Raw genomic sequence first — 10464 nt, 5'->3', positions numbered from 1 at the left:
GCTTAACATTAGTGTAATAATACGTACGTTGAAACTGGCTAATGAGCTGTATTACGCTACGTGCGTATTACGTCATAACTCGTGCGTAGAGTCAATTTTTCCGGGGAATGTCGAAGACGTACTATGTAGTTCAGATGTAGAAAGTTCTACTTTTCTTTTAAATGTTAAAGAAAGTTTCATAAAAACAAATTGTATAGCGAATGTTCAGTACAATAGGAAGCGTTATTTTGTTCAAGCAAATGGAGCCGAGGCATAATATTTAAAGGAATGTTATTCAAAGGTAATAAGCTTCCACCACACTGCAGCTTAAATACACGCGTAATGAGGCAAAATACCGCTTTCTTAAATTAATTACATGATACGTGAATGTCCTGCTTTGTCTTCCAATAAGGTAAGCTCGGTGGCTATAAACACTCATACATTTAGCTGATACAAATTAATTTTGTACTTTGGAAAAAAAAGTAGCTGATTTTGGCTTGTTGAGGCTTCCACATATGACAAACCACAAGATGGCACTGCCTGAGCATGCTTTTAGAAATGTACTGGAGTGCCACTAGCAGGCAAGCAAGTTACTTTGCAACTTCTAGAGCACAGCAATGGTGTTTGACATTCTGTTAGCTATATACGCAGGGATGGATATAACTGGTAAGCAAGTACGCATTCACCTTCAAAAGCGATATGTGCAGCAATCGGTTGTTGTAACAGTGTGAATTCGTACGTACTTTATGTGCATTTGCGGCGATATGACAAGAAATTACCGTGCATTTTAACCTCTATTTTCCTTACTTCTTTATATTACGTTTTCTCTGCTTTATTTCAGTCAGTCTAACATATTGCGCCACAGCCTTCAACCCGAATTTTCATAGCAGACTTCAGTTAGGAGTACGCCTTAGTAATGATTAACCTGGGACTCACCAGGGAGGTGTGGGGGGATACTATTGTAAATTGCTTAGTTTTAACTATAACAGCCTTAATAATCCTATCAAACACAGTGAAATACTGCAATACCTTTATCGCTGAAGGTCTCGTATGATGCTCTTTCAAGAAACTCATTTTAAACCATCAGACGACAGGTGTGGACACATACTGCATTCAACATACTGCTGAACTACTGATGCAAACAAGGTCTCATTATTACGAGCAAATCCTCTAGAAATGAATAATGCATTCAAGTTTTTCTCCTCTCACTTGTTGTCTAGAGTTCAATAGTTTCTTTAGGGATTTAGCCATTCCTTCATAGGAATGTGTGGCTGTGAATGATTTAGATGTCACTATCACTCTCACTGTAACTGAACTGACCACCATGGCGGCTGCTTCGCAAAGTGGTTAATGTCCCAGACCCGATGGCTTTCCTTCAGAGTTCTATAAAAAGTTATGGCCCCAGTTGTCCTCTCTCCTATTGGACATGTTCAACAACCTGAACCTCTTGCCCAAGCTAATATTTCTCATGCTAAAAAAGGGGAAAGATCCTCATTCTTACACCTCCTTTCACCTAAAGGCTTATTGAATACGGACTAAGATCCTGTCCAAAGCACTGGCCCTTCAGGCTTGTTTGACCAGATTGAGGTCCTTGTCAGAATTTTGTTGGTGGTTCCAGTGTCCTCATGTGAAGCTGAGAGGAGCTTCAGTGCATTGCGCAGACTAAAGACGTGGCTAAGGGCTACTATGGGCCAAGACAGACTTCACAGTCTGTTAGTCTGCAATATGCAGAAAGACGAGCTGGACAACTTTAACATAAACAACATATGCCAAGAGTTTGTGGGGCCCAGTTATACCAGGAAAAACACATTTGGTACTTTTGTTTAGTGTCTATTCATTAATGTAAGTTTGCTTTAAATTGCAGATGTTTTTTTTTTTTTGCATAGAACAGTTACTGTAAATCGATAATTTAATTGTTGATTTTGATACAAAACATTACTTATTTTATATCTTTCACAATAATAGTCATGTTTAAATTTTATTGTATGTTGATGGCTTGACCGTAAACAACATAACAAAAAATGTAATAAATAGTTTTGAAGAAAAATCTGCTTTGTCATTGAACCTGAGAAAAACTTTGAAAATAAACATAATGACACAGTCTCCATGCTACAATAATAATGACAGAAATAAAGTTTTTCACTGTGGGGACAAATCTTCATAAGTACAATTAGACTGTATTATTTGTGTCCCCTTCAAAAATTGCTTATGAGAAATTTTATATCTATTGTCCCCCCCCTACTGTTAAATAAAATTTATGCCCATGATTATAATAATTATAGCAACTGTATTTTGTGTATGGTTGAAGATCTGTCTGGTCTTTATTCATTTAATTATCACTGTAAATAGCTGGTTAGCTATCTATCATTTACTCCTCAGAAAGCAAATTCAGACAGCGGTTGCCTGGATCAACACCCAGTACTGGGATGCCTGGAACCTGTGTGACGAGGTGATCGACTGGGGAGTCGGTGTGGAGGAGTGCTCACGAGCGACACCCCCACTGTCCAGGTTGGGGGGGATAAGGAGGGATTGGGAAGGGCTACTTGGGAAAATGTGGAGGTATCAGAAAGGGGCCTCCAATGGTGAGATGGAGGGGGCGGAGGCTGGTATGAATGTAATGCATATGGTAAATGGAGGTGAGGAGAATGGATGTGAGGTAGGAGTGAATGTGGAGGAGGTTAAGGGAGAAGGAGAGAAAAGTAGAGGGAATGCTTTGGGATCTATTGTGTCACAAGGAGGCAGATCATGGCTGGAAACCATTCAGGAAGAAGGATGTGAGGAAGAAGAAGAAACTGAGGTGGCGTTTCAGGAGGCACAAGACGCTGAAGTTGCCCAGTTGGACAGATGGTGTCCATGTGGCTGGTGTAAGGTGGGGTAGGAGGCTTCTGAACCATGTGTTAGGCCTAGTGCACTTATGGATTGTGCTTGTTTGTTGTAATGAAATAAGCTTATAAACTAAACATAATATATTTTAAAGGTACGTGTTTATATCAGTATCTACATGTAAAGGGAGCAGACACAGGAAAAAGGTATTGAAGACCCTTGATATGATATTGCTGTTTTTGTTTTAGATTCCAAAGTTAACCCTTTATTTAATTTATCCCTTTTCCCCAAGTAGAATAATGCATGTACTTGTAATCTGTATTATTTTGCTTTGGAGTCGGAAGTTCCAAAATCACCAGGCAAGTTATTTGATTGTATGTGTTTTAACTACTAGAAAGATGTAAATGAGAAGCCTTAAGATTTATTTAAAATTAATTTATTGTTTTTTTGTAAATTAAAAACAGGAACCCTCATGGACCAAGACTTGAGGGCATTTGTACAATCCACCTGTACAACTTTAACTGGTTCTGCAGCCTTTTTCTCCCCACAGCCTCTGCTTGTTCCCTTCTTCTTTTTCTGTCTTCCCTCCAGGAGAGCTCCTCAGGCATCTCCAGCCTGTAATTCCTGGGAAATGCCACCTGCCACCCATCCTTGGAAGCGTCGCCCAGTCTCAGGATCTCATACATCACCATTCATCAGTCACAGCGCTTGCAGACATCTGGATAAAAGGAAAAGCCCATTTTTTTAAAAACTTACACGTTAAATTTTCCTCTAATTACCATTTTATTCTTTTAAATTTCATTATGTTTATTTACATTTAGTATGGATTAAGGCACAGTCAGCCTGGATTAAGGCATCCCCAGCCTGGCATCAGACTCTCCGGACAATGCCAGCCCAGAGGGGGCTGACCTGGAGGACATTCCCCCGGAGGACATGGAGTGGGAGCCTCCAGGTCTTGCCCTGAGTCCCACTCCGTGGTGTCAGCCCCGTGGCCAAAGTTTCCCCAGCCGAGGAGGCTATTGCCGCGACAACGGCAGGGTCAACGGAAATCCAGTCGTGAGCTGAGGTCCAGGAGGAAAAAACGAGGTTATGCTACCCAGACCTGCCTCCTGATCCAGGCTTGGTCCAAGATGGTCTTTCAGGGTATCCCATTCAATGATTCCCAAAAGGAACCACATCCGGTCTCCTCATGGCGCAGGTACTGGCCTGTGTTTTTGTTTTGCAGGGTCCCTGGTTTGGTCCAGTTCCTGTCCTGCCTGCCCCTCGACACCCTCCGACTCTGCCAACCCCTCGCCGTCTACCGATGCTGTTCTTCCCTCGGCTGCCGCAGACGAGTGGAGCTTCTACAGACCCAGACAGGATTCCAAAGGCCCCCCTGGCCGTGACCCTTCTGCGGCACCCCGGAGCCCATCAGAGGCCCTGAACTGTTCACTTTACCTCCCATGCTACCTAGTGTCTTGCCCCTCCTAATACCTCAGTCTTTGGTCTGTAGTCTTGCTTCCCCGTGGCTCTCCCTGGTTTCACCTCTTAGCCCGATTTCACTGTTCCAGCCCCCACTCCAGTCACTCTTGCTTCCCGCTTTAGGTTCCCCTCTCCTGGCCATATTATTGTTGCACTGGTTCCATTGCTTGCCTGTCTTGTCTGGTTGTGTCCTGCCTTGTCTGTCCCTGTGCCATCTTTGGTCCTTTTGATGCCCAATCCCTCCCTTTTGTCTCCTTCTACTGTGTCCTTTGTTCCCACTTACCCACTGACACCCACTGTCTGTCTTTTGGTCCATAGTCAGCATCCCTGTTGGATTACCTGGCCTGTCATGAGTTGTGTCCTGGGGGTTAGTCTCCCCTGTTGTCCTTGGTTTTGCCCTGGTCTGTGTGTCCCCTTAATGATGCCCTTGTACCCGGAGGGCACAGGATTGGGAGGGGGGCGTTTACTGTCATGTCTTGCCCATTTAGTCAACCTTCCTCCCCTTCTGTCAGTCACTATCAGCTTCCTTGTGTTTTCCCATTCCTTAGTCTGGTAAAGTGCCCAGTCCTATCTTCTCCAGTTGTGTCCTTGTCTGTTTGCGTCTCTGTGCCCAAACCTGCCTGTCAATAAAACTCCCCACGAAGGGGATTCTGCCCTACAGCTTGCATTTGGGTCCTACTTCCCACCGGTGACGTGACAGAGGAATACATGCTTAGTGCCAGGCAGAAATCTTTGATTTTGCATCCATATGGTGACTTGGTGAAGTTAGCTGATAGTTCTCTTGATTCCAAAGACATATGATTCTTGTCTGTGCATTATGCATAACCAAAGTTAAGAGCTTCAGATTAATAGGTGCGAAAAACGCATTTTGCGTTTGTCGAGTTCGAAGGGTTAACTCACTGAATATTTATGTTACGCCAAACATGACTCATTGTCGTTTTGGACAGTAAGCACTTTATGTAATTCATCCATTGCTCCTTTTCCTTATGGTATACAGCCGCTTTATACATGTGGAGACTCACACACATTTTTCACATTCCAGTACTTTCACACATTTTACTGTCATTGTACATCTCTTCTGATGTCACATTTATTTATTTGTTTATTTATTTATAACCTGGTAACTGCACACTGCACAAATACAAATAAATGATGAATTACCAAAACCTTAAATACTGTACAGAAGGATAAACTCAATTATTGCTGAAAAAGTCTACACAGATATAAAAATATAATATTCCCATCAAAATCACACATGCACAGCCAAAAGTGTAGGCAGTAACTATATACTGCTTTGCCAAACAGGTACAGGTATCAGACACACAGAACATCAACTTGTTTAGTATACTCTTTGTTTATTAGAAAACTGGATACATCATCCAGCAGAAGGAAAAATAGGCCGACCATTTAAGACAGAGAATACATTCAGCAAACTGAATGTGACCTTCACTGCCAGACATGCAGCCTGTTAAAAGGTGCAGTGTTATACTGTACATAATATTTTAATTAAGGATATTCAAAGTTAATATAGTGTACTTTAGTGAACTTTTGTTACCTTCCTCGCACAAATATGTGAATTCTTCCCATACTGAATGAAATAACCCTTTATGCCCTCACCGATGTGAATTGGTACAAATTTCCACAGCTTTCTCACCATAGCCAGCCATTTTCTCCATAATCATAATCAATTCCAACTCCTGCTATTATTTCTTTCACTGCAGACAGAATGATGTGGCCTTTCATCCACTTCAGTCTCATTCATTCTGCAATATGGGTGCTTGTGGTTATTAAGCAAGCAAATGATCCATCTTCTTCTGCAGTATCAGCACTTAAAGGAGAAAGTCAGTCTGTGAGAATAGCTGACTGCAGTGACTGTCCTTCCGTGCAATCAATGTGTGCAGGGAGTAAGACCAGAGTACAGACGCACAAAGCTTATATTTCTTGCTTTTACCAAAAACAAGCTGAAAAATAAATATGTCCAGCTCTTGCCTGAGAACCGCTGCGATGTTTCTATTTCAAATACAAGCTCGAAGCCATCCATCCATCCTATGTAACCGGGGGTCCGGCGTCGGCTGTCAGAGGGCTGAAACGGCAGACGCTGTCGGTAATCCAGGTCGGCTGATCGTAGATGGCAGTAAGCGCGCCAGGCATGACTTGGAGCCAAGGAGGCGAAGCAGAGATCAGTACACAGGAAGACAGGAACACAAGGAGGGGAAAAACGCTTGCACGCTGCATAAACCATGAAGATCTCGCGTCTGGCCAGAAATAAGAGACTGAGAAGGGGAAGGTTGACCACAGATGGGAGGGGCGGGGTTCCAAAGCGGAACCACACCTCCTCAGGCACTTCCATCTCCTGCCAACATTCCTCTGTCCTTTATTTCCCTTCACACTGCACTCCAATCATGCTCCACAACCATTAACCTCTGAAATCTCCTACACTCTCTGCACTCGACTGACTCCTTACCAGCTTCTCTCCTGCCGCTGCCTGCACTCCTTCATGTTCTGTCGGCACCCAAACCACCTGCTTTGCTCGCCCCATCATTTCTCCCAGATCCAGCGTGGGCTGATTAAAAGCCACTGCTAAGGGGGGCTCCTCCTCTGGTGTGTTGTACCATTCTCCCACTACTCCTGTCCTCCGTATCTGAATGGCTACTCCCTCAGGGCCTAATATTATCCAGTCTGCCGTCATGCGCATCCCGTCTTTCTCTAGGCAAGGCAGCGGATCTATCAGCCGATCCCACTCATCCCTCACTCCAGGATCACTGAAATCTCCCATCGCAACTAACAACTGTATTTATCCTATTTCCAATTTAGCACATTGCTATATTGTTCCTGTATAAATGGTCTCCACTGTTCTAGGATTTCCCAAACCTTTCCAATAACTTCTTCTAATCCGTATAAGCTATACTATCCCTGCTGGACAACAACCTTTGTTGCAGAAGGGTGAACTGTCCACTGAGTACCTCTACTCCCCCTTCGTACATTTTATGTCTATCTGCAGCTGACACAAAGCATCTCTGCCTAACAAATTCACTGGGATATGCTCTGATGTTAGTTTAGACATATTTACATTTTTGGCCCCTATCTGAACATCTACTAAACAAGATTCTGGAACATGCAGGTTGGACAGGTGTGTCCAGGCTGATCACAGCTCCAGCACACCAGCTGAATCAGCCTGTTCCCCAGTCTCTCCGTGTTCTAGGATCATCAAATTTGTGAGTAAATGGGTGTCTTCTGAGGAAACCCCCATCCATTGTATATACTCACTCTGTTCTAATTAGGGACCAGAGGCCAATTAGAGGCCTTGTTTTTTTGGCGGTGACTAACTCAATTTCTTCGTCAGCTCCCTCTCATGCTCTTCAGCAGAGTCCTCCTCCTCTCTGTACAAGTCAATAGCGTGGATCAGCTGCTCCTCAGGAATAGTAATAAGCCCCACCACTTGCCTTAGCCTGCTTCTCACTGGCTTTGGGAGCGTGTCCTGCAGTGCCCTCCGGTACAGACCTCTAAACAGCGAATCCTGCAGGTCCTGCTCTGCCTCAATGCTCCACCGCTTTTCTTGGGCTTGCAGATAGGCAGCTGGGCTCTCCCCCTCCTTTACGGGCTCCACCTTCATTTCAGCCACACTCAGTCACGGAGTCCCTGTCACCACTGCCAGCATTCTCTCCATTCCGTCTACCCCCAGGACACAAGCCTGAACCGCTTTTATGTCCCCCATCACCAAGAGCCGTCCCATAGTTTCCTCCTCAAATACTTTCATCCATTTTCCAGCTCCGTCTGCCAGGACTGTTCTGCCCATGGCACATACTGTGTCTGTGCTCCTTTCACCACCAGGGGGAGCATCAGAGTGTCCCTATCGGGAGTCTCACAGCACCTCCTTCTTCCCACTGTTCTATGATCTGCATTATCCTCCTCTACTCCTTCCTCACTATCCGTTTCTATCTCCTTCTCCTGAAACTGACTCCATCCTCTACATGGAGGGTTAGGGCTGTCCATCAGATGCATCAGCCCTTCTGCAGCCCTACCACTTGCTCCGCACCCCACCTTTATATCCCCCCCTTTTTTCTTAAACCCACATGCCTGGCCTTCTATTATTATATCACTCCCTCGCAGTCCTTCCTTCACGGTCTGCCGCCGCAGGTCGCTCACTTCCCTGTACCCATATAAACAACTTTCTTCATCCTTCTGTTTCTTCCCCTCTGAACTTTATCTTGCCCTCTATTACTGGAAAGTGGCCCTTAAATATCAGAGGTGGCCCTTCTACTAACAGATACAGTCCGTGATACTGAGGAAGTCGTAACTCCTCCTGCTCTGTTTCACCTTTGACTCCTGCCTGATTCTCACTCATCACTCTCTCATCACTTTCTGCTCTTTTCTCCAGGCCTCTCCCTTTGCCATAACCTCAGAACCTCCAGTTGCTCACTCCTTTTCTTGTTACACCTTTCTGTGTTCTTATTAGCCTTATGATACTTTATCAGAGTCTCCATCTCCTCACACACTGCCACATCCAGAAATATAGCAGAAATATAAAGTACAGATATTTTATGGGTTCCACTGAAATAAAGGTAGCTGATTATAAGAAAGATCTCAGTGTGTATGTTGATGCTTCCATGTCCCACTCTCGCCAGTGTGGGGAAGCAATAAAAAAGTTAAATAGAATGTTGGGTTACATCTCTAGCTGTGTGGAGTTTAAGTCAAAGGAAGTGATGCTATGATTATATAATTCCTTGGTAAGACCCCACCTAGAATATTGTGTGTAGGTTTGGTCACCATACCTTAAGAAGGACATTGCTGCCTTGGAAAAGGTGCAACGTAGGGCTACGAGAATGATACCTGGTTTTAGAGGAATGTCTTATGAGGACAGATTAGTTGAGCTGAATCTGTTCAGCCTCGAGGAAAGGAGACTAAGTGGGGGCATGATCCAGGTATATAAGATTCTAACAGGTCTGGATGGCGAGTGACATGACATACTAGAACTCGTGGCCACAAGTGGAATTTAGCGGGAGAACATTTTAAAACGAATTTGAGGAAGCACTTCTTTACACAGCGTGTAGTTAGAGTATGGAATAGTCTTCCTACTAGTGTAGCGCAAGCTAAAACCCTGGGTTCCTTTAAATCAGAGCTAGATAAGATTTTACCAACTCTAAGCTGTTAGGTAAGTTTTCCCCAAAAGTGCTTGATGGGCCGGATGGCTTCCTCTCGTTTGTAAATTTCTTATGTTCTTAAGGTTACTTTTCCTATAGAACAAGTCTATACATTGTCCTTTTAATAAACAAACTAAATAGCCTTATGCTATTTATCTTATTTACACAAAAGCTTGTCATTTTTGTCTCTACACGGTCGCACATTTACAATTCTCCTCTGCTCTCTGTATTGCGCATGGCGGACTTCCGCCCCGATGCAGACAGGTGAGCACACTCCCACCAGCGGACAGAGAGCGCGCGTCGGAAAATATGTCATGTCAACCATCTGAAAAGCAGACAAAAATATCTGCTGTGCAATATATCTACGTATGACTCCTCAGATTTCCAGCCCAGTCAAAAGTTTCACTAATTATCTACTTCTTCCCTTGCATGTTTAGTCCTATACTGAACTCCCTGATCGCTACACCTTACTGTTGCTTTAAGTTTAAGATTCGTCCAAATTTTACAGTAACCTACCCACACTTATACTACAGAGAATGTCTTTTGCATTAAAGCTCGCAAATATAAAATTTCGATTCCACAGTTATGGCTTTAGATACCTAGGGATCCTTGGTATATCATACTTATACAAAACTATTTATAGTAAATTACTATGTGAAATAAAGAATTATCTCCAAAGATGGGAAAATCCTCCCTCTATCCTTATTGGGGAGATTGGAGAGCATTAGAATGAACATACCACCTAGGCTTCTCTTTATGTTCCAGTCCCTGCCCATAGGGGTCCCTATATCCACATTCAAAACGCTCAATAAATGGTTATCCAAATTTACCTGGCAAAACAAAAGACCCAGGATTGAACTGAAAAGACTGTTAAACCCAAAAGAGAACGCGGGTCCTGACTTGCCTAATTAAAAAAATTATTACTTGGCAGCCCAACTTATATCAGTAGTGGTATGGATAACCCAGGACAGGGAGGCTCAGTGGGTGGGAATGGAACAGAGTATCTGCCCAAATCTGCCGCTGGACATAGCAATTATTTTTAATCAAGATACACAGAAAG

General features: G+C 43.7%; 1 long non-coding RNA gene across 3 annotated transcripts; it reads left to right on the top strand.

The window, feature by feature from the left end:
• Nucleotides 1-83: 83 nt before the first annotated feature.
• Nucleotides 84-4921, top strand: LOC125727493 (uncharacterized). 3 transcript variants are annotated; one of them, XR_007388774.1, is made up of 3 exons: nt 85-280; nt 2359-3945; nt 4028-4921. It is a non-coding gene; the product is annotated as an uncharacterized LOC125727493 (long non-coding RNA). The 3 variants fall into 3 exon arrangements; XR_007388772.1 differs by having other exon boundaries at nt 84-280; nt 2359-4921; XR_007388773.1 differs by having other exon boundaries at nt 244-391; nt 2359-4921.
• The last annotated feature ends 5543 nt before the right edge of the window (nt 4922-10464 follow it).

This window comes from Brienomyrus brachyistius, unplaced genomic scaffold, assembly GCF_023856365.1.
Source record: "Brienomyrus brachyistius isolate T26 unplaced genomic scaffold, BBRACH_0.4 scaffold99, whole genome shotgun sequence".
NCBI classification, from domain to species: Eukaryota; Metazoa; Chordata; class Actinopteri; order Osteoglossiformes; family Mormyridae; genus Brienomyrus; species Brienomyrus brachyistius.
Note: the sequence above shows the minus strand (reverse complement) of the source record. Positions and strands in the feature narration are given on the sequence as shown.